The sequence below is a fragment of the Mytilus trossulus genome, chromosome 3, assembly GCF_036588685.1.
Source record: "Mytilus trossulus isolate FHL-02 chromosome 3, PNRI_Mtr1.1.1.hap1, whole genome shotgun sequence".
Taxonomy (NCBI): domain Eukaryota; kingdom Metazoa; phylum Mollusca; class Bivalvia; order Mytilida; family Mytilidae; genus Mytilus; species Mytilus trossulus.
In genome coordinates, this window is record NC_086375.1 from 52,437,081 (window position 1) to 52,462,667 (window position 25,587).

The 25,587-nt window shown below is 32.8% G+C and overlaps 1 protein-coding gene across 1 annotated transcript in view; it reads right to left on the bottom strand.

Moving 5' to 3' along the window:
• LOC134709532 (uncharacterized) overlaps positions 1 to 25,587 on the bottom strand; it is a 48,918-nt gene that overhangs the window by 14,046 nt on the left and 9,285 nt on the right. The window lies entirely within an intron of this gene.

The window sequence follows — 25,587 nt, forward strand, 5'->3', positions numbered from 1 at the left end:
GTTGATATTTACTCATGCTATAGAATAAATATAATAAAGGTATTTTAAAACTATAATACAATAAAAGTGCATCAGCTACTGATAATTGGCGTATTCAGTAAACAGACAATAAGTTATCATTGTTGTTAATATTGTATTGCCGTGACCTTTAGATTGTAACAGAAAACTTTTGTTTTATAACTGTCATAATGTACATTTAAGGTCAATTAAAATCAAATTTATTTAGATTTTTTGCTAAAACTCAGCTTTTGTTTCCATAAAACACTTCGTTATCAATATTTCAACCGTGTAATTATAATGTTCACACGAAACCGACTCAATTATTTGGTAATATCCACATCGATTAGCACGAAGCACACAAAGAAATAACAAAATGACTGAAGACACTGAGTACCTACTTGCAGTTAGTGTTACAAAGTCCAAACCCAATGACAATTTATTAAATTAATCATGTGCTCCAGTACTTAAATATCAGTCAGTTCATATCCAATTGATTTAATCGTTTAATTTCTAATGGACCGTTTTACTTTATGTGACGTTTAAAATGATTTTGAATTAATTCAATAGTTTTATTTGCTAGTTTTTCTATGTGCCTTTTCCATTTTATTGTTGAAAAAGTACCAAAATCATAAAATACCTGAAATTTAACGCGTTTGATAATTACCGTACCAGGAACGGTTCAATCATGAACAATATAACTAAAAGCTATACAATTAATTTCAATAAATATTTGAATATTATCTAAAATAAATCATTGTCAAATATTTACATTATATTGAAATGCAGATGTCACCAAACACAACTGTGTTTACACATATGATCTTGCATGCACTTGTTTCTCAATTTATATACAACCCAGTAGCCAGAACTTTGGTGTTGACATGAATATCAATTATATGGTTATTTTATTTTAATTTACTGTTTGCAAAATTACGAATTATTTGAATTAGTAAGGATTTTCTTATACCAGACATAGATTACCTTAGACGTATTTGGATTAACTTTATTGGATTTTTGGTTCCTTTTGCTCTTCAACTTCATATTTGTTTGCCTTTTTAATTATTTTGATTTGAGCTTCACTGATAATTCTTCTGTAGACAAAACGCGCGTCTGATGTATCACATAAAAAGCCAGGAATCAGTTTCAAGAAAAAAAACTTAGGACTAAGATCGGTCGTAATATACCTCAACTGTTCAAAATCAATCTTAGTCGTATTCTGTTTTTGTTAATCCGACTCCTGGTAGATTAACTATAACTGGGTCCCGGCAGTGGGTCTTTAAATAAAACACAGATATACAATGCTTAATTGCAATATCTTCTTGATTGGAAGCTCGTGGAAGTAATTCGTAAATTTACTTTCAGCAAGGTATTAAATAAAACTGAGAATCAACATAAAGTTTAGAAACCCTGCATTACTTCTTATCGCTCTACTTCGTGATGTACATACATTTATTTCTTATTTAATGTAACTATCTTTTTTCTTCTTCTTAGTCGACTTTTTCATATCCAACCTATTTCGTAGGATTTAAAGATATATATTGTGCATTATAACTTACCTTAAGAAATAAATTGCTTACACTTGATAGACTGACTTAACCTTTTCATATTATGCAAACATGAAAAAACTAAACTGATTTCATGCATGCATGGACGAAGATGTATGTTAGAATCTAGTTGACGGTCGGTCTCGAACCGACGTCAATATTGATTATCTATTGTGTATTGTCCATTATGTATCATAAGGCAGCAAATTACGCTGAGGGAGGAAAAAATGCTTGTTTACGAATATTTGCAGATCTAACATTGCGAGGCTAAATTTTAGACGAATTACATATAACCTCTAAGCTGATTTTCCTTAAATAAACTGGATCGAAACACAATTATAACCCCAACCATGCTTGTACAGGCGGCGAATCCTAGCGGTACATTCTAATGTTGTGTTTCTGTTGCGTCGTTTGTTTCCTCTTATATTTGAGTGTGAATTCGCATTGCTATAAGACGTGTCACGGTACTTTTCTATCTCAAATTTATGTATTTAGTTTGAATGTTATATTTGTTATTCTCATCAGATTATGTTTTATGCTTAGTTCGTTTCGGTGTATGTTACATTTTAATGTTGTGTTTCTGCTGTGTCGTTATTCTCCTTTTATATTGATGCGTTTCCCTCAGTTTTGGTTTGTAACCCGGATTGGTTTTTTTCTATCGTTTTATGAGTTTCGAACAGCGGTATACTACTGAATCAACTAAAACAAAAAGTAAAATCACAAAAATACTGAAAACTGAGGAAATTTCAAAACGAAAAGTCCCGCATCAAATGGCAAAATCAAAGGATAACAAACATCCAACAAATGGGCAACTACATTTACAGAGGCTGCGTATATAATTATCATAAATAAAACTCACACAACCAGCTACAATTATTAGCACTACTCGATTGAGGTTACAAATCTATACATTTTTCAATTGATCCGATTTATGGCCAACGTTTTTAATTTTCATATTTAAAATTTTCCCCGAATCAAAGCAGTTTTATGGTCATTGATGATTACAGCCAATCGATTTAGTCTATTGGATCTCCAATGCCTTTTTGGAAGGCTCTTTAATAGTCATATCGATGGCCGTTTGTATGGTTGTAAAATGCTGTTTTGATTCACGAACTTACTCATTTCATTGATTATCACATTTGGACTGTAGACGAAACATAGTTATTTCAGTACTGTAAATAACACTGCAAAATGTAGTATGTTTCGTAACAGTGGAGTGACTTAAAAGTCTGGGTGTGCAGTATATCATTAAAAATCAGACAACATCAGTTCCTACAACCTTTGCAAAAGTCTATTGACGACTAGCATGTTTAGGGGGAAGTCAGTTTGTCACTAGCGAGTATCTGAGGCCTTTATTGAAAGCCGTTACGGTAGACACTTGTAGGATCTTTAACAGTTCGATTTCGGTAAATGATTTGCAAATTAAATGTGATGATTTGTCAAACTATGGATGGAAACTGAGCATAAACGTAACTGATTTGTTGGTCCATCAATATTTATATTGTAAACGTTAATCTCGGCTTATTTTTGCAGAGAATAACTTGTATAATTTTTTTCTTCTACAGTCCCATTTTAGTAGACCAATAAACAATTTATTGTTTTCTATGTTGTTTCATGTGAACTATTGTTTGTCTGTTTGCCTTTTTTTATTTTTAGCCATGGCGTTGTCAGTTTGTTTTAGATTTATGAGTTTGACTGTCCCTTTGGTACCTTTCGTCTCTCTTTTTTAATTATTATGATCTTTTTTCACAGTTTCAGTATTCGAAACTTTGTGACAGTATTTAATTATAATTGCCTAGTTGTATGAAAGGCTCTTGATGCAGGAAAGAAACATATAAGTGTTTTATGTGAGCTTACAATACATATATGTAAATTTAATTACAAACTTTATCGTGAAGCAGTGTCAATTAATGTGATCTTAGAGGCAGAGATCTACCTTTAATATGAGGTCATAGAATCTGAAATGTCGACTGACATGACATTTAAGAAGACAATAAAAAAGTATTTGAAATTAAATCAAGAATCTTTCAAGAATCTTTCAAGACATTTTGAATAAAACATGCTTGTTACGGAAGAAGACGTATGAACAAAAATACTTCCGTTGTGTTAAGCCGCTTCTAATAAAATAGATATCTTGAAAGAATTGCTGAGATTTAAAGAATATAGTGATAATCCATTGAAAAAAGTATAGCGTGAACCTTATGAGAACAATATATATCTAGCATTTGTTTTTTGTTTTCGTTTTATTTAAATTTATTTTCCATTAAAGTATGAGTATGTTTAGTTCTTATTTTTCAATAATTGCACTGAAATATTTACAGGACGTAAACAGAATTGAACAATGTATCCTTAACAAAGTACAATTGTTACATATTCAGTTAATATCCAGTCTATGGTATGTCAACACAGAAGTTCTTTTGTGTTGCCGTTGGTTATTACTTTCTTTTTCCATTTCTCATATCAGCAAATAATGAGGTCATTGGCTTGCCATTTTTCGTTTTTGGTGGATAATTGCTTCGCTAGAAATCACAAAGTCTTCTTATGTTATATTTCAGCTAGTGCATTTTCGCTCAGATCAAATGTTTTGCTGCGGATATTTTTCTTTACACTGTCTCGAAAAAAGTTCTTTCAGGTCATACTTTTATGACTTTTAAAAACATGTGTATATTTGGAGATGGTTTTATTTTCGATTTCATGGTTATATATCAACAGTTGTAGTTGTTTATTCTATGGAAACGTGCTGTGCACCTCTCTTTGGTGATTACTTCTTATTTTCATTCGGAGTTCCCTCCGACACTTGTCAAAACAAGAATATCAAAGAAGCCAGATCAATCAAATTCAAACTTAGATTTGTTGATGATTTTCTTTTCATTAATCATTCCAAACTTTACAGAGTCGGCTCCATAAATATATCATCTAGAACTAGAACTTAAAGAAACATCAGACACGTCTCATTTTTGTTTATTGTTAACGAATTTGACATAATCGATCATCTCAGAACCAGAATCATTATCAATTTCACCCACCATAGAAGCAAAACATTTCCATATATTTTGCAGCTACTAACCCGACTTTTTTAAACTTCACCAGTGTCTTATCAAATGTAAAAAAGGGACGAAAGATACCAAAGGGACAGTCAAACTCGTAAATCTAAAACAAACTGACAACGCCATGGCTAAAAAAGAAAAAGACAAACAGAAAAACAATAGTACACATGACACAACATAGAAAACTAAAGAATAAACAACACGAACCCCACCAAAAAACTAGGGGTGATCTCAGGTGCTCCGGAAGGGTAAGCATATCCTGCTCAACATGCGGCACCCGTCGTGTTGCTTATGTGATTACAAATCCGGTAAATAGTCTAATTCGGTAGGTCAAATTCATGAAAGGGAAGGGGATTGTAGTTACGACGTAAGGAACATATTCGATATCATTTGTGAAACGGTTATTCCATAACGGTCAACCAACTCGTGATAGCGTCCGTAAAATTTACGAAGGGATGATTTCAACTTCACCATTTGGAACTCTTGGTTTAATAGCTTCCTTGTGAGCAGTAACCCTCTATCAAGAAAATCATGATAGGAAATGCAAGCACGGGAATATCGTATCAATTGGGAGATATATACCCCGTATGCAGGTGCTGCTGGAATGTTGCTACTTAGAAATGGAAAGTTCACAATTGGAAAGCTCAAATCATCTCTTTTGTCGTAAAGTTTTGTCTTCAACCGACCCTCATTGTCAATTTCTAGATGTAAGTCAAGATATGAAGCCGACTTAACTGTATCTGTAGTATCCTTTATTTCCAATTCGATGGGATAGATGCGATCCTTATAGTCACCAAATTTTGAATTGTTTAGTGAAAGAACGTCATCTTTATAGCGGAAAGTAGAGTTAAAGGATATTGCTAACTTCTTATCGTTCTTCCTAAGAAGTTCCTGCATGAAGTCAGCCTCATGATAATAAAGAAACAAGTCAGCAAGTAAAGGGGCACAGTTTGTTCCCATTGGGATGCCGACAGTCTGTTGAAAAACACGTCCTCCGAACGTAACAAATATGTTGTCAATCAAGAAATGAAGCATCTTGATAATATCGGTTTCAGAGAATTTTTTGTTTGAATCAGAATGATTCTTTACAAAGTAGGATTTATCCCTCCCTAAGACAAGATACTTGTATCTACGTTGGCCATTCTTTTTTATGAAGCAAAGTAATACCAAATCTTTTAATTTGTCTTTTAGTTTGGAATGTGGAAAACTTGTGTTAAGAGTAGAAAAGTCAAATGTTTTAATTTAATATCAAATGCTTTGGAATTTTTAAGTATCCACATCTGATTCACGCCACCTCTAGAATAGACAGTTTCACAATAACTTTGAAGCCCGTCTTTGATTGCTGATAAAATAGATGTTAATAATTTCGAAAGGGGTTTCGTGGGGCACTTGGACGACCCAGCAATATACCGTTGTTTGTAAGGACACTTATGTAGTTTAGGTATCCAATACAGTGATGGAAGATCCAGTTCTTCATCTTTGGTTGAAATACCAAAGGAACAAAGAACAGACCTATGATTATCCAGGATTTCCTCTTTGGTAAGTGTCGTGAGGGTATATGTTGGGTTTCCATGCAAGTGAATTGTCTATACCTAATTCGTTTATCAAGCAATTAATGTAATGACTTTTACAGACAAAAACGATGTTATTTGGGGCGTTGTCTGCGGGACAACAACACATTTATCATGGAGGTCAGATAGGTGTTTAGCAACATTTGGATCTTTGAAGATTGACGTAGCATGGGCATTGATGGACCCATTCAGTTTCTTAATTCTGATTTGTATTAACGACCTCACTGTCTTAATCCATTCGGATAGAGTGTCTACGTCTTCCTTCTCGCGCTTAGCCCATTGTCTGGCATAATCCTCGACTGAATCCATCAAAATTTTAAAGTTGTATTTCCAATTGATGGATTTAGGCTCACGATAATTCGGACCTTTCGATAACACGTTTCGTAGAGAAGTGTTATTAACAATGTTAAGGTCACAGGTAATAACGTGGCCAGCAGGATTATATGTGAATTGGGAACTAGCACGAGTGCAATCAGGAGGTTTAGACTTGAAGTCGTCAATATCGAGATCCTGCAAAACGCGTTTGTAATTGAAAACTTTAGTTGCAATAGGTTTGGTATAGGTATAAGAAATTATTGGTACAGACTGGTCTTTGAAATAAGGAGGTATTTTCGATTGAACTAATTTATGATGAAGGATATTGCCTAGGTTGACGCCATCGAGACCTTTGTTGGCAAAGGAAAGATTTAGAAAATGATCTTATCTCTTTTTCATCTTTTCAAATGCGAACTGGCTCGAAAAGTCTGTGACTAGCAATATCCGAAATTATAGCTTGTAGTTTGTTTTGGTTTGAATGAGGGTTTGTAACAGTGGATTCCAAACATATATTGAACAGAGAATGAAGTTTTGAAAGGGGTAATGAATAGAGTTTCGTGCGAATGTGATGAATACCTAACGGTTTTTGTATGCATGGCAGCAAGTCATTAATAGAGACATCATGCAGAGAGGGTGATGTATAATGACGATGGCCATGACTACGTCTACGTCGAGGAGTCGAGTTGAAAATATTCATCACATTCACCGAGTTACACGAAGAACTAGATAGAATACCTATACCATCAATTTTGTCATTGCAGCCATACGGTGTTGCAGTTCCCAATTGTCTAATCCAATAGTCTTCTTTTTGTCTACGGAGAGTCGTTGAAAGATTAGGATTGTTCGAGCTATGGTATATTTTTTCGATAATTCGAACTGTCATAGAAACGATGAAATGATCGGGCTGATTGAAATGCTGGTATAGAATGTCGTTAGCATTGAGGTTAATGTCTGATCTATGACCGCACATACGTTTGTGTAGCCTTCCTTTCGTTTCACCGACGTATACCAATCCGCAAAGGTTGCACTCTAATCCGTAGACGACATTTACAATTCAGATCATCGTAACTTCTGGTAAAATATGACTTCTTGGTCAAATTGCTAGTGAATTCAGCATCTGTAATTAAAATAGCACAAGTTTTGCAGCCTTTGGTCTCAAATTTTGAAATGCGACAGTGTTGTGCTGTGTCATCAAAAACCAAAATGTCTTTAAGGAGAACTGAACAAGGCTGTATATGTGTAATATTGCTGTTGTCACTAGGACGATGATCTGAATGAGTCGTGTTTGGGATATTTGTCATGTCTGGTGTCCATGGTGACGTCTGTTTCGGACCTTTTTATACTGGGCGACGTCCGAGCCAGTTTCTTGTTAGTTCTTCGTGAGTTCATGCAATTGTAGTTTTGCTACTGGGCGGATGATGTCCTCGGGGACAAAATGTCCACCAGCAGAGACATCGACCCAGTGGTAATAAAAGAGGGACGAAAGATACCAAAGGGACAGTCAAACTCGTAAATCTAAAACAAACTGACAACGCCATGGCTAAAAAAGAAAAAGACAAACAGAAAAACAATAGTACACATGACACAACATGTAAATAGGAATGTAAATGAACCAGGATTATGTCAAGAACGTCTTTTTTCTTTAAAAAAAAACGGAAAAAAACAAGATATTGTCTATAAGCCATTTCATTTTCTTTGTTGACATATATGAATGTTTTATAGTGATTAAGATTATAACAGAATGTTGCCTGCTGAACCCTTTTTTGACGGTTTTGACATTTATTTGGTAAAAAGTCTAATTTTCCTAATTCGGTAGGTCACATTCATGAACAGGGAAAGGGATAGTAGTTACGACGGAAGAAACATCCGAAATCATCCGTTAAACGGTTAATCCATAACGGTCAACAAACTCGTGATGGCGACCGTAATTTACGAAGGGATGATTTCAACTTAATCATTTTGAACTCTTGGTTATCTCTTATGTTATTACAAATCCGAAAAATAGTCTTATTCGGTAACTTGTTACTGTGGATTCATTAATATTCGTTGGGTACCAATTTTCGTGGATTTCGTGGGTACAGGGGAACCATGAATTTAAATATTCAACGAAATACTAGTTTTCTATAGGAATGTATGCAGAATTTGGGAAAACAACGAATTTGCATATCCACGAATATGCAAGTTATCATCAATCCACGAAAATTGGAACCCACAAAAATAAATGAATCCACAGTATTGATAATTGAGAATAAAACCTACGATTAAAATGCTGCATTATTTATTAAACATTATACAAGTCACATAATATTCGAAAACCTTTAAGCAGTAGAAATAAAGTCAAAATGTTGTCAAGAACAGTTTTCATAAATTATGGTGTGTGGTTTTGCTGCTATAAAACCAGGTTAAATACACCATTTCAAACAAAGTGATTCCTTGTACCAAGTCAAGAATATGACAGATATTTTGATCTTAATAGAAATCGCTCATCTTGTTTTTAGTTTCATTGTGTTTCAGAAAGACTTGCTGAGTCGAGCCAGTTTTCTGTTTTGATAACCTGTTTATCATGTTGTCTCAGGTCATAAGAGAGTTAAGCGATCGGGAATATGTCAACACCTAATTATTTATCAGTCCAAGGTCAAGAGTCTATTATTTAGAGGTTTTTGTTTGTTGATGTCTGTAAAACAGCCTGTTAGTGACTTTTGCATTTGAATTATGTCACATTTTGTCATGTTTAAGCCTTTTATGATTTTTATTAGGTATAGAGTTGGCTCATTGTTAACACAAAAAAGGTGACCTATAGATGTGTACATCCAAATCTATTTGTCTCTGTTAGATGGTTTGTCTAATTGGCAATTATACCACAACTGCTTATTTCTTTATTAATCTTGTTTGTTTTCAAGTTTTAATTAAATTAAATATTTTTTGTTAGACGTCTACAAGGGAAAACCGATATTGATAGCTGAACTTTATAACAGTTATAGTATATCGTGTACGCCTTCATTACCGACGCTTTATATAAATAATTTACATTTCTGTATTATTTTGATTATTCCAGTCTAATTTTCTACTAATCATCTGAGTGTCTAATTGCAATTATAACATGCAACTCACATTTGGTTAACTATACTAATGATTTTTTTTAGACATTTGACTATAAGATACATTAAATAGTTTATTAACCAACGCATTGGTCGAAATTAAATGTCCAGTCATTCATGAATGTAATAGATTAATTAATGTTAAGTATAAATATGTAAGATAAGAATCTCTCTTAATTAGTTTAAATTTCCTTTGCAACCTTGGTTCATTAATTATTTGTTAAAGTACTTTCTTTAATTCCAATAACTTTACGAGACTCAAATAAATAGTTTTAATTGTGTTATGTTTTTAAATTCATCAGAAGTTTCATCAATTTGAATTTTCCCCTCGGATTGAATAATTTCAAACGCATGTATCAATTGTTATGATAATAAGGTTGGTTATATTCTTTGATTTATTTTTATTCGTTCAATACACGAACATTGAATACTTTGAATTATGTATGGTGCTGTAATCAAACTAAGACACGAAGTCTAGAAAATGTAATCATTAGCAACTATTATACTTCCGTTTTATTTATAAACTTTGAGTTTTTGCACGAATTTGACATTTACCTCATTTGCATTGTTACTGTTCTTGATAACCACGCTTTAAAATATAGAGCAACACGATTTCATAGAAACAGGTCATGTATTTCATATGGGAATAATTCGTTACCTGGAAAATTCTTATAGAACAAATTTTACAAGCAAACATAATTATCTTTTAATTAAATCAAACTGACATGTGACCCATACATTTTTTTTAACGATAAACCACTATCTACATCAATAGTTCTTTTTCAAACTGTTCATTTAGGGAAATACTAAGAGAATTTATTAAGACATCAAGTGGTCTTTACATTAAATTACAAGGATAATTTATATGTAGATCCTTTGAGAAAAACGGACGAGTATTTCAAACATACGCATTCTTTTGTGAAAATATAAGTCTTTGGTAAAAAGTTGATAAAAAGTCATAATTCTGAAAACAATTTAACATGAAATCCAAACTTTTCTGATTGGGTACAATTAATATGTTGTGTCATGTATGCTATTGTTTGTTTGTTTGTCCTTTTTTAGCCATGACGTTGTCAGTTTATTTTCGATTTATGAGTTTGACTGTCCCTCTGGTACCTTTCGTCCCTCTTCTTTAATATGTTCTTCGGAACTAGATCTCAAACCGCTCATACAGCTTTCTCTAGTTAATCTCATGACATTTACATCAAATTTGACAAGAATCTTTGACAAACGAGACGATTTAAATTTTGAAATTATAAGTTTTTGTCACCTTAGCAGAAAAATAATAACTTCATCCGTGTATGGATTATATATTTCTTAATTTATACAATATTCACAAGCTTGTAGCTGCTACTTAGACTTTGTTTAACCGCATAAATGTCTGAGCAAAAAATATGAGCCAGAGTTTTGTCAAAGAACTTCTCGTCCTTATTCTCAAAGCGTTTATCGGAAAATACCAAGACCTTCTAGTTGAATATTTAGTGTATACTTTACAAATAATACAACATTGTCCCGAAACAATAGATTGTAGGTGCTAAAGTTGTTAATAATTTATTTACTATAAATTTTCCCTTGATTTTTCTCGTTCGATTATATTTCTTTTCGTAGTATGTCTTTAGAGGTGACTCGGTATTTTTGTATTCCGCTATAGAAATGTTAACTGTGGGTGTTCGTGGTGCAAGTGGGGTCTGGTGTGAGATTCGGACGCAAGAGGTTTTTTTCAGTGATGGTACAAAATGCCTACATAAAGCATGATAACACACGTCAAAACAATATTCTGTGTTGTATTCTAGAAAAACGCGATGTCATTTTCAGATGTGTCCATAATGAGTTAGAAGTATTCGGTTTACACAAATTTAAGTATCGATTTATCTGAATCCGCATCACATTGTTTATAATATATACATGCAGATTTATAACAAAAGTCAGGAACGCCTGAATCCTGGTTTCTGAGGAAAAAAAAGATGGAATTTCCTTGAACATATGGACAGAATAAAAACAGTACACTTCCACTGGTCAATGTTTTCTTCCATCAACATTGGTGAAAAGCAAAATCACAAAGAATACTAAACTCCGAGGAAAGTTCAAACAAGAATGTCACTAAATGGCAAAATCAAAAGCTCAAACACATCAAACGAATGGATAACAACTGTCAAATTCCTGACTTAAAACAGGCATTTTCTTTTGTAGGAAATTGTGGATAAAACCAGTTTTATAGCTAGCTTAACCTCTCACTTGTATGGTAATCACATTTAATTCCATCCTATTGACAACAATGTGTGAACAAAACAAACAGATATAAAAGGTAAAAATGTCAAAAATAGGGATACAACAGTCAACACTATGATTCAATCGTATTATCTTTAAAATCAAACAAAAATGTAAGAAAGAAGCACTAAAAGCATATATACAAAGCACATTAGCTACACTTAAAGACAGGACTATTTAGATTCTACAATAGCGCAATAACACAATGACGGGATTTAGACGTACTGAGGCACGTCATATGCATCAAAGAAACAAAAAAAAAGCATATAGTCAAAGCACATTAACAAATATAAAAGACGAGAATAAAAGAAAAATATAAAAAAATGAAGTATAGATTACGGGATTATATTACAGGACTACAATGCAAATAAATAGGAGAACGTATTAGACGGTAAAGTAACTAAATAATAGATAACAAAAGGCAATAGGTTTATAATTTAATACGCTAAAAACGCGCCTCGTCCACACAAGACTTATCAGTGACGCCCATATATAAGTTCTAAAGTAAAAAAAAAGTACAAAGTTGTACAGCACTGAGGATCAAAAGTTGAAAAAGGTTGTGCCAAATACGGCTCGAGTTTTTTTCTGCTTCGGACAAGAACATCCTTATTATTTAGAACAGTTTATTCTATTGCAAACAGTAAATTTTATCAAATGAATATAAAAGAAATACATGATAAAACTGAAGTATTACATAAAACAAAACCCGGATACAAAGATCAATACAGAAAATAGACACACCCGATTTAGTCCATGCCTCAACACAAAAAGTCATAAAAATGACGTCACATACGAAGTGGTGAAAAGGCACACAAATTAGGTCACATTTGAATTTCTGAAACAGCACAGAAATGACATCACATTTAAAAAACTATATCTCAAAAATAAGATAGAATTAGGATTGACTTAAGATTATAATTGAACTAAAAACTGATATTACATTTAAACACCATGCACATTGCAAAACTTATTAATAGCAATTAACTATAACATATATATGTCCGTTTTATTAAATCTGACTTCAAACGTAAAACATCGTACAGATTACTTAAAAAAAAATTCAAATCTAATAAATGTAGGCGGTGATTAATTTTCTTTACCATAACACATGCATATAATAGAAAAGACGTCAGCAAATTTGACAAAATCAGATGAGAATGACAAATATAACATCAAACTAAATACATGAATTTGGGATAGCATCATAGCACCATGGAACTTTCAGGTTTTTAAATCATAAAATCCGACCGAAAAAAATCACGGAAAGATTATTTTAAGCTTAAGCCTATTTAAATATTTGAACTTTGGTCATACGAAACAAAGATTCGGAAATATTCCTTTTGGTACATTATTAACTGTTATTAAATTATTCCAATTTTCATTTGTAGTTATTACTTAAATCGCGCGCAAAGTTGCGTGTTATTTGTTCCACACAAAATTACCGGATATAGATTACACAACTTAATTTACGAAGTAGGAGATGGTCATCAATATTTGATTGTTTGATGTTGACAATGTAATGATATATATGATGATTAAAATGTATGATTCGAGATTACTCGTTATAATTACGTCAATTTCAAGTTGATTAGCTGTTCTTACTTAATAATTGGTATATTGTATTGACATAAATTCTCAAAAACATTCAGGTCTAATAAACGATAAAATGAATTTATTTCTCATTCGTGTGTGAAAACGGATATCAGAACTTCATTCTAGTAATAGGTTATAAAAAGTTATCAACTTTACCAGGATTATAATTTAGTACGCTAGATGCGCATTTCGTCTCACATAAGACTCATCTATGACGCTCAGATCAAAATACTTTTAAAGCCAAACAAGTATGAAGGTGAAGAACATTGTGGACTTTAAATGCCTAAAAGTGGTGCCAAATACGGCTATGATAATCTATTTCTGGGATAAAAAAAAAAAAAGAAAAGAAAAAAAGATGCATTGGTTCTCGATCAGTAACCCGACTGGTTGTTCGGACAGCTTCATTGTTAAAGGACTTTCCAATGCCTAATTGATGTCGCGTCGATTTGATACTGACCAGTCAGTCCAAGGGTCATCATACAAAGCTCGTTAAAGTAGATTATACTCCAGTTATGTGGTTTATCGTATGTTTTCTCACTCAATAAAGCCTATGACTCGCCTTAACTTAGGACGGTGTGTGTCAGTACAATATGAGAACGAACAAAAAAAATGGATTAACTCAATTAATAGTTACATGTTCTTTTAAAAATGCATTATATCGCTATTGTTTCAGAATATTTATACTAAAACACAGTACTCCAAACGTTTCTTTTAGAAAAATTTACAGGTAATGAAATGTTCGACAACAAAAAGTCGATGTTGTGTGTTTCGTTTGTTTTTTTAATCACAAATGAACATTTGAACGTTCGTCACTCTACAGTTACCTTTATATAATTGTGAACCTACAAAAACAACGTAATTTTCTATCAACTTGTTAATATCTCGTCTGTTAAAAATCGCAAGTGGTTCCATTATAGAGGGCAGCTGCTTAAATACTAGCTACTGATACGATGCAGTCACATGATTGTTTGTGCTTTCATGTTGTAAGAGGTTTTTTTCTTCTTTCAATTCTACGGAATCTTTTCCGGATTGCTCTAGATTTAATTTGTTTATTCATGATTTCTGTTGTAGTTTGATTTTTTTACCTAAAGTTAACATTAACATATATGATTGAGATTGAAAATGGGGAATGTGTCAAAGAGACAGCAATCCGTTCTTCATATACTAGTACGTTGCTGTGCACAAACGTATGACAAGCAGGAACTAATGTGCTTGATCTTTATTATCAACTGTAATTTTAAATTATATATCTATATCTATAAGTATGTTAAACAAATCATTACAACTTTTACAGAATTCGGACAATTATGATCAGTACTAAACTATTGTAGACAATGACCACTCATTTTCTAATCATGTTGTTACAATATCAGACAAGTAAACTAAAACAATGTATAATGAATGGAAAACATTACAATTAAAGATTTCAAAGATAAAAAAAAACAAAAAGTGTATAAATAATAAATGCTTACACGGGTATTCTATGATTTTTTTGTATTTGTTAGTTTTCGTTGTTAGAAATTTTGGTTTACATTTCAAATCGATAAACTCATCATAGATACCAGGACTAAATCTAGTAAATACGTCAGACGCGCGTTTTGTCTACAAAAGACTCATTAGTGACGCTCGAATTCAAAAAAGTTAAAAAGGCCAAATAAAGTACGAATTTGAAGAACATTGAGGACGAAAATTCCACACGGTTTGCCAAATACAGCTAAGGTAATTTATGCCTGAGGTAGATAAGCCTTATTATCACATATTTTGTACTGATATGTACGTTTTTGCATGGCCAATAATAGCCAGAAGTCAAGGTTGGTTATCAGCCCTCGGGGCCGATATCGATATCAATCTCAAAATCAATATCAAGCCCCCGAGTTTAAATATCTTTTTGAGTTTTGATGAAATATCAGACATAATTTGTTGTAAGCTATTTTTGTTTTCTCTTGCTTAAAAATATGTGATAAATAGATTATTACATGTCATTTTTCATATGGTCCATGGTATCAGCCCACGATCCATATCAAGCCCTCGGGCTAAAGACCTTTGGCTTGATATGGGAGTCTAGGGCTGATACCAGGGCCATATGGAAAATGACATGTAATAATCTATAAGTATTTGAAAAAAATCTAAAATTTGTAAACTTAAATAAATTAAGTAAATTTATAAATATAACCATATCAATGACAATTCATGTCACCACAAAAAGTGCTGACTACTGGGCTTGTGATAAATGATTTAAATATCAATATGAAAACAAAAGCATTACTGATAACAGTTTTATCAATTTGTTACGCCAAAAGTGCGGTTCATTTGCATAAGACTAATCAGTGGCGCAGATATCGTAGGCTGAACACTTGTTTCGTTTCACCTAATACGCACAATTTCATGTTGAAAACAGATCCCTTATTTAAAAAATATATTTGGCGTATAAATAATTAAAGAATTGTGCAAATAATTGTGCATCATAAATTATTCGTCATGTGATAGTCTGTTTGCCAATTCCGGTAATTAACGATATTATAGGAAATCCATTTTTAGTTGTCTCCCTCAATAGGGACATGATAATATTATTTGTTTTGTTATCTAAAAACTTTTGAAACTAGTTGTTACTTTCACTAATTTCTTTTAGCACAACGCCAATATTTCGCTTTCAACTTATCATGCTTTGCGTGGGTAGAAGTCATTTTTTTCCGCTGGAATATAATATATGTACGATTGACAAAGGGGAGCAATTTCTAAAATAAGTGTGTAATATCAGAATCATATCAGCACTCGGTAATTGGCAAATGGATTATATGTTTTTCTATTATTCAGACTTATGAAATGGATTTTGATGATCACGTTCTATATTCAAGTTTCTATCACAATGAAAGTGAAATTAAAGAATTAAATTCATAAAAAATTATACTTTTCAATAAAATATTGAAATAAAGTTTCAAATAGAATTTTTTTAGACCTCGAATTTAATTCATTATTATTGACATGACTGTCATATCCATTTGTATAAATGTCATAATAATATAAGATATTTAAAATCGTATCGTTATATAAAAACAAAAAGCACACACTTTAACAGTAATTAACCTCTACTTGAAAAATTCGCAATTGCATAGTTGACTTTAATCAGAATAATTCTAATGTTTCATCTCATTATCACAATGAAATAAATGGTGTCCCTAAGCATTCTAACAATAGAAGGGAATCAACGAATCTACTTTTACATCGACACCCACTGCTATTATACCTCCTATTTTCACTATTTGGATCATGAATATTTTATTATTTTCACTCTGTATGATAGTTGTTATCCATTCGTTTGATGTGTTTGAGCTTTTGATTTTAACATTTGAGTAGAAAATTTCCATTTTGAATTTTCCTCGAAGTTCAGTATTTTTTGTAATTCTATTTTTTCTCATCCCCGGGATTATCATTAATTCATTGTTTCTATTTGGGCATATCTTATAAAAAAAATATCATTATTTATGCTAATATAAAAATTAGTAAGAAACTAAGGGTCCTATTCCAACAGGCAAAGTTGTTCTTATACAAAATTTTCTGGTGAAAACTTTTTAAACAAAAGTGATGATTTTAGTTTCACAATCGAGAGTTCATATCCGTTTTTATGAACCATTATTCCTAACCGATTTACACTTATCATTGAGTTTGAAATGACATAAGCTACGAACCTGATATTAACCCCGATTTATGGTGAGTTTGAATCGCTCAGTCTTTAGGTTTTTTTTTATGTTTTGTTGTGCATAATGTTGTCTTTCTCTAGAATCTTTTTATGTTGCTTTTGATTATATAACGCCTTAAGTATTCAGGTATTTATTTCAGTTTGATTGTTCTTTGTAAAGGAAAATCTAGAAAAGAACTTCGGACGCTCTTCATCTATTAAGATTTTAGACCTATTTGATCGGTATTACAAGATATTTGTTGAGATTATCGCGGGAACATAACGTTCCAACTATTGTACGTTTATTGTCGACGTCGTATTGTCAGTGACGTCGCCTTGGGCGAAAATACGAACTTCTATATAAAATGTAATGGCTGAATAGTTGTTGTTATATCGTTATATTATCTATAGTTATGGTGCCTTGACCAATGGATCTCGTAAAATTGAAATCAGTCCGATCGGGGAACAGAAGCGCTGTTACCAGATTATTCCGAAGATTAGATGAAGTAAAGGAGAATTCGAATTTCGACGAAGAAGAAGTTATTGCAACTCTCGGAAAACTGGTGCAAAAACAAACATTGTTTGAGGACTTAAACGAACAAATTCTTAAGTTAACAGAACCGGAAGATGTGGAAAATGAGATAGTGGATTCAGATGAATATTCAGTGGATATGGAAACAAAGATTCGCCACATACGTAAGTTCATACAAAATGTCCAAACACCACAGTCCCGTCAAATTGATTCACATACAACAACCCACACATTAAATCCAGAAACTATACCGTTTGTACCAACGCACAACATAGCCAACCCACACAACGCACAGTCGTTTGAGAACCCGTCTGTACAAGCCAGTCATACGTTCAACACACAGCAAAGCACATTTTCGTCAGCTAGTAGTCACCGCTTACCCAAACTTTCGCTTCCAATATTCTCAGGCAACATCTTAGAATGGCAAACTTTCTGGGACTCATATGAGTCGGCCGTACACCTTAACTTGTCACTTACAAATGTACAAAAATTCGATTACTTGAAAGCACAGCTAGAACATGAAGCACTAGATTCTATAGCGGGGTTCGCACTTACAAACGTAAACTACGATGAAGCCGTAAATCTATTAAAAGTGAGGTTCGGTCAACAAGACAAAATCATAAATGCATACATGCAGGCATTATTAGAAATCCCTTCGCCTAGAAATCAACTTACAAGGTTACGAAGTTTTTATGATAAAATGGAAAGTTACGTCAGAGGATTAGAAGCTCTAGGTCAAACACAAGAAACATACGGCACTCTACTTGTTCCAATTATTATGAAGAAATTACCCGGGGAAGTCAGACAACATCTCGCGCGAGAACACATAATACAAACTTGGGTATTACGGGACCTCCGTAAAAGCATTTTAGATGAGATCAATATAATGGACGCAGGACAAGAAATAGAGTCGTCACACCTTTTGCCCACAACATCAGCTTTCTTTGCCGGAGCGAAATCGGCAAAGTCCAAACATTACAAGAATATTGAGACAAGACCTTGTGTGTTTTGTCATGAAATACACTCACCTACTTATTGCAGTAATATAACCGACACGGAATCCGCATGGACGTAGTAAAACGAGATAAGTTATGCTTTAACTGCCTTGGTAACCACAGACTTAACGAATGCAAAACTGAGAATACATGTAGATATTGTAACAGAAAACACCATACAAGCTTATGTAATGCCCATAAAACAAACCACATAAAACCAAGTAATGAAGAAAATGATAGAAATAGAGATAATACTTCAACGCATACGAATTTCCGCGCAAATGATAACTAGAGCAGCAACCCGCTAAACCCGCCAAACCCGTCATCTTTGAATTCGACAAACGTTCGCCTCGTAAATGATAGTCATACAACGGAACAAGATACTACAATGTTGTTTTCAAAATCAAAAGAATCACGATCAAATGTACTGTTGAAAACCGCCGTAGCACAAGTTGGAGCGAACCAACACTTTCTGGATACGAACATTCTCCTTGACGAAGGAGCGCAAAGATCGTTTTTAACGCAGGAAGTAGCGAATAAACTTCACTTACAGATAGAGGGAACAGAAATGATATAGTTATCGGCATTTGAAGGTAAAGAGAAAACCGCGAGACATTTAGAAAACACAACAGTCTACCTGAAAACCGATGCAGGACACGTATTGCCAATTAAAGTACTGATAGTACCGATGATCGCCACGCCTCTACAGAATCTCATACGTAATATTGATACACAGAACGGTTATTTACGTGGTTTGAAGTTAGCACACACGATGACGCAGCAAGATTCGTTTGATATATCCTTGCTTGTAGGTGCAGATCACTACTGGGACATTGTAGAAGACCATATAGTACGAGGAAACGGTCCGACCGCTGTGAAATCCAAGATCGGATATTTGCTCTCGGGACCTACATACAGCAAGAAAACTAACACGTCGAAAACTAGCAATACGGAATATGGAAATATTACTCAAGACCAAGAACGATGGGACTTCCCAGTAAAGACGAATGAAACAACAGAACCTCCACGAAAACTACGTTACATTCGTGATTATCCAACACTGAAGGAACCCAGTATCACATCTAACAGAATTGTTTATGACTCTATAAAAAGGAAAAGATGGAAATACGGACATCTTACGCCGTTACTTGAATTTCATGGGACAAAAATTCAGTAACAAATACAGGACTAACAGAACATTCCGTGACGAAATATCCCGTGAGACCATAAGGAATTGAATACACCAATGATGCTGAAGACGACCATTAGTGATGTTGTTGATAGACAATTACGCTTTTAGCGCAAAGTTGAATTTTATTTTATTTCATGTGAGACTTTAATTGAATTTAATCGCTAAATGTAATTTTCGTTTTTATATGATTTGCTCAGTATTACAAAGAAAAAACACGACGCGAGAGACAATTTCAAAGTGATATTATTTATTGATGGACAGTTATTTATCAGTGAAACGATTCATCAATGGACAATTGAGAATTTTAGAAAATTGTGATAATTTTTACTTTTTCGCGGCCCCAGTATGTTGAGATTATCGCGGGAACATAACGTTCCAACTATTGTACGTTTATTGTCGACGTCGTATTGTCATTGACGTCGCCTTGGGCGAAAATACGAACTTCTATATAAAATGTAATGGCTGAATAGTTGTTGTTATATCGTTATATTATATATTTTTATGAAAAGAAACTTTAGAAAACTTAGAAAAGAACTTCGGACGCTATTTGATTAGACCTATTTGATCGGTATTACAAGATATTATTCAGATGAGAAGTCGGTGCTTTATGACACTTATTATATACATTCTTCTTATTTTGAATTTAGAAATAAAAAGGTTAACCGGTGTTGTTTTTGGAATTGATACATTTAAATGAATGTGGCGTGGAACCTAAAAATGCATGATTTTCCTATAGACTCATTTTGGTTTCTTTTTTGCAAAAATCCTTGTACAAAGTCAGAAAAATGACAGTTGTTTTTCACTTGATTCGTTAGTTGATAACGTTTGGTTTTGTCGCTTAATGAACACTTTGCGTTGCATCCGATATTGAAGTACATTATATCATTCAAGGTGAAGTTTATGCGATTCTGATTTTTTCCCCAACATAATTGGTAGTATATTTTTGTTTTCGTTATTGAACTTTTAAAATCAAATACATTTGCATACTAGATCACTTTTAGTTTTTGTTAAGAGTTGTGTATACTAAAGAAATTTATCCTGTAGAACTTACTTTAAATAAAGCTAATGATAACAATGACCACTGCCCTTTCCTCGATCTTGATATCTATATCATAAACGGGAAGCTTAATACAAAAATTTATGATAAAAGAGATGATTTTTCATTTCCTATTGTAAATTATTCATTTTTAGATGGTGACGTTCCCTTGTCACCATTTTATGGTGTTTATATATCTCAACTTGTACGATTCGCTCGTGTATGTAACAACGTATTATATTTTAGCGAGAAAAAATTATGTATTACTGAAAAATTATTACACCAGGGTTTTCGATATCACAAACTGGTCAAAACATTTACTAAATTTTATCACCGGTATAAGGAAATAATTCGTAAATATAACTCAACATGCAGACATCTTATACGTTCAGGTATTTCACATCCAATTTTTTATGGAAATATTCTTTATAAAGCACAAAAATGTCAGTATTCTCCTCAGAAACTAACAAAACCTTTAAATAGACTTATTAAAAGGGGATATAGTTACGATACTGTTGCCAGGTCATTAAAGATTGCATATTTTGGCTTTAACATTGATTCACTGATAGGGTCTTTGCGTCGGAAGTAAACACATTTATTTCTAAAAAAACAGTTGATGGCATGACAACGGTTATGTTCTTCTCATATATTTTATGATAGTATGATACTAAACCCCTAACGGGGGGGGGGATTATACCTGATATTCATATGATGAAGACATAATCTTTCGATCAGTTTAATTGAGGTCTGGAGCTGGCATGTCAGTTAACTGCTAGTAGTCTGTTGTTATTTATGTATTATTGTCATTTTTTTTATTTTCTTTTGTTACATCTTTTGACATCGGACTCGGACTTCTCTTGAACTGAATTTTAATGTGTGTATTGTTATTCTTTTACTTTTCTACATTGGCTAGAGGTATAGGGGGAGGGTTGAGATCTCATAAACATGTTTAACCCCGCCGCAATTTTGCGCCTGTCCCAAGTCAGGAGCCTCTGGCCTTTGTTAGTCTTGTATGATTTTAAATTTTAGTTTCTTGTGTATATTTCGGAGTTTAGTATGAAGTCCATTATCACTGTACTATTATGCATATTTTTAGGGGCCAGCTGAAGGACACCTACGGGTGCGGGAATTCTCGCTACATTGAAGACCCATTGGTTGCCTTCGGCTGTTGTCTGCTCTATGGTCGGGTGGTTGTCGCTTTGACATATTCACCATTTCCTTTCTCAATTTTATTTTAATTTTCTGAGTAAAAAGTGACCTAACTTGTCGTTTGTTTTTTTGTTTTTTTGTTGTTGTTTTTTTTTGGGGGGTATTTTTATTATTTTGCGGTTTGTTCTTAGAGAGGGTTCCCATGTCGTTTCTATTTGTGGTAGACATTTGGGTTTGAATGTTCTTTTGGTAACTTTACCGCTGATTTATACTTCTCCTTATTAGAAGGTTACTGAACCTCGTATTACATCTTTTATGATTAAGCTGATGAGAAATGTTTGTCCTACCATTATATTTCTAAATCCATTGTTTTATGCACCATTTAACTTTGTTCTCAGTACATTTATGTCATACAAACCTATACCTGTATCATCTGAATCTCGAACTCATAAACAATTTGTGCTTTTATTCAATTGTATTTTTTTACCATGACATTTTATTATAGATCTGTCGTTACAAAACAAACATTTAAATGTTTATTTATGGAAATATGAATGTGAAATCTTCCTTCCTAATCATTGTTTTTGGAATGCCATCCTTTGTTGAGTTTGTATTGATTAATTTCTATTTTGTGTAATGTTTTTGACTTAAGTTGTCTGTCTTTTCCAGTGTCGGTTTTTATTAGACTTAAGATTTCTAAATACATCTTGATATAATCTAATCTAAACAATGGTCTTCCAAATACCGTTACGATTTGTAACACCACTGTAAAGACTTTTATTGTAGAAATCCAGATATGGTTTACAATAAAGTAAAAACACCAAAATACAGAACCCCGACAATTCAAGAAAGGAAAGTCCCAAATCAAATGGCAAAATTACAACCTCAAACAAATCAAAACGAATGGATAATAATTATCATATTTCTGACTTGGTACAGACATTTTCTCATGTAGAAAAAGATAGGTTAAACCTTATTTTAAAGCTAGCTAAACCTCTCACTTGTATGACAGTCGCGTCAAATTTCATTATATTGACATATTTTGGCAATCGCAATGATAGTCAGCAGGGTTTAAGAACATATGTTGTTTTCTTGGTCTTTTCGACAATGTGCTGTATTAAGACTCCTCTTATAAGGAATACGAATAGAAAATGCGCTTTTAATCCAACGCACGCATATGTTTGCATGTTGTTTTCAGTTTGACTTGTTTATTTTCTAACACATACATAATATTGATATAACGTTATTATATTCATACATATAGAGCCATATTGAACTTTGATATAAAACTAATATAAGCCTTACATTTCATTTCATATATCAATTGGGCTTAGTCAACCTTTCATCACGGATAGTTGCATGGCACCTTGTAATATGTAGTTTAATTACATTCTGCTTTTATTTGTATCTTATATCTTCAACTTTATCCTTAAGTGATATAATATTAAAGGCAAAACGTTCATAGAAACGAATTGATAGTCGATACATTTGTTTGAGTTCTATTAAGTTGGTATGAAATAACCACTTGTTCAATATAAAGAAAAGAAAATTCAGTGTATAATTATATAGAGTAATTCTTAGACGGTGGAAGATTTACATCATGGGAATAACAAAGTAGAGGAAATAACAAATGTAATTTAGACTTACATAGAAATCACAATTTAATCTACTCATAATATTATACTGTACTGTGCGACACATTGAAACAAATTAATTTCACACTATTGACTTTGTAAAGGCAATTTAAAAAGAAATTTTACGTAGAAATGAATTGCATTGGAGATCGCAAGTAGACATTCGATCATTCTACATAAAAGAATATCTGAAAAAAAATGTGGCCCATGCGATTCAAGGTAAGTAGTGATTTCTCTAAAGCAAGGTATCTCTTAACAATAAACTTTCGTGTAGACAGTGCTCCGGACTCTATGAAAAATATAACTCCTTATTACTTGACTAGAATTCCGCCGTACATTGAAAAGTCCAACATCATTGACATATATCTATTAGTTGTATGAGCTTATCAAAGAGCCTAGGGTTATATAATTTACAAAATATGCCCATTTCGAATAAATGACACTTATTACTGGGATACGCACATAAAAACAGTAGGGGACCAAATGAAACACAAACTTGGAGATCCTGACAACATAAAATTCTAACAAGAAATGCAACATACGACTAAGACCATCTCTGCCAGGGAGTGGAAAGCAAAATATGTTTAGATCAATACTTAAATTGAAAACTACTTGACTACGTGATAGCTCCAGGGACGAATGTCCAACGGCAAAGACATCGCTACATTAGTTGTAAAAGATCATTAAGGATACAAGGTCAATATTCTTATATTTTTGTATATTATTCATTTACAATTGCACCTGTTCTTGTCGTGGTTGTTTATATCTGAATATGTTATTCCGAAAGTGCAAGTTTGCAAATAATATTTTTATCTTTAATGTTTTAAGTACTTATTTTTTTTTATCCCCACCAACATTGGTGCAATTATTATTGACATGTATTAAAGACATCTGATAATTGACTTCTGTTTAGAATTCATTGAGTAAAACACAAATAAGAATTAATCCTTTGGATTTTAAACCATTTCTTTTTTTTTCTAAAATAAAAGCTTGCATGTCAGTTTAATGCATGTGTATCCTACTAGCACTGTTGTTAAATAAAGACAACAGTAGTAAAATGCGGTTCAAACGTCTCAAATCGATTAAGTGAAACCAAGGGAAACACATCAAAACAGATACCGACAATAACAATTTTATATTTTAAAGAACTACTATTAATTGTATATTTCAAGTAAACAACGCTGACCATGAATTAATAATAAATAAAGACGATTGACCTACTGCTAAATATGCACTTTTGCACGTGCTCGCTTTAATCAAATGCTATAAAAAAAAATGTAAGATTAACATGTAAGTTTTGATTTTGAATAGTAATAAAATAACCGGTACCAATCTTCTTGCACCAAATGCGCATTTCGAAAATACATGTCACATGTTTGGTAAAAAAAATTCTATTTTGTGCATGCCTGTCAGCATCCTACCTTTATTTTCCGTAAATACGCAATTAGTAAGGAACTTGGTCTAAATAAGAACAGATAATACACAGTTTTAATTGAATAAGCCAATCTTAATAATCATTCAAACTCATTTCGAAAGTGTTTCATTTTTATGTTCGCACAGTATAACTGGTATTGCATACTTATTTTTATCGTTTCAAATATGCTTAAGTGTTGCTACCTTGATAACAACACATTTCTACAGTTCCTACTTAGTCAAAAAATTGAAAAAACAATTAAAAGTTAGCAAGCTAGCGCTTTAAAACCAGGTTTAATCCACCTTTTTCTACATTTGAAAATGACTGTACCAAGTCAGGAATATGACAGTTCTTGTCAATTCGTTTTTGATGTGTTTTGTCATTTGATTTTAGCCATGTGATCATGGACTCTCCGATTGCATTTTCCTCTGAGTTCAGTACTTTTGTGATTTTACTTTTTTCAGTTACCATAGAGATCAACAAAACGACAAGATCATGATAATTGTAACTAATATTCAAAAAG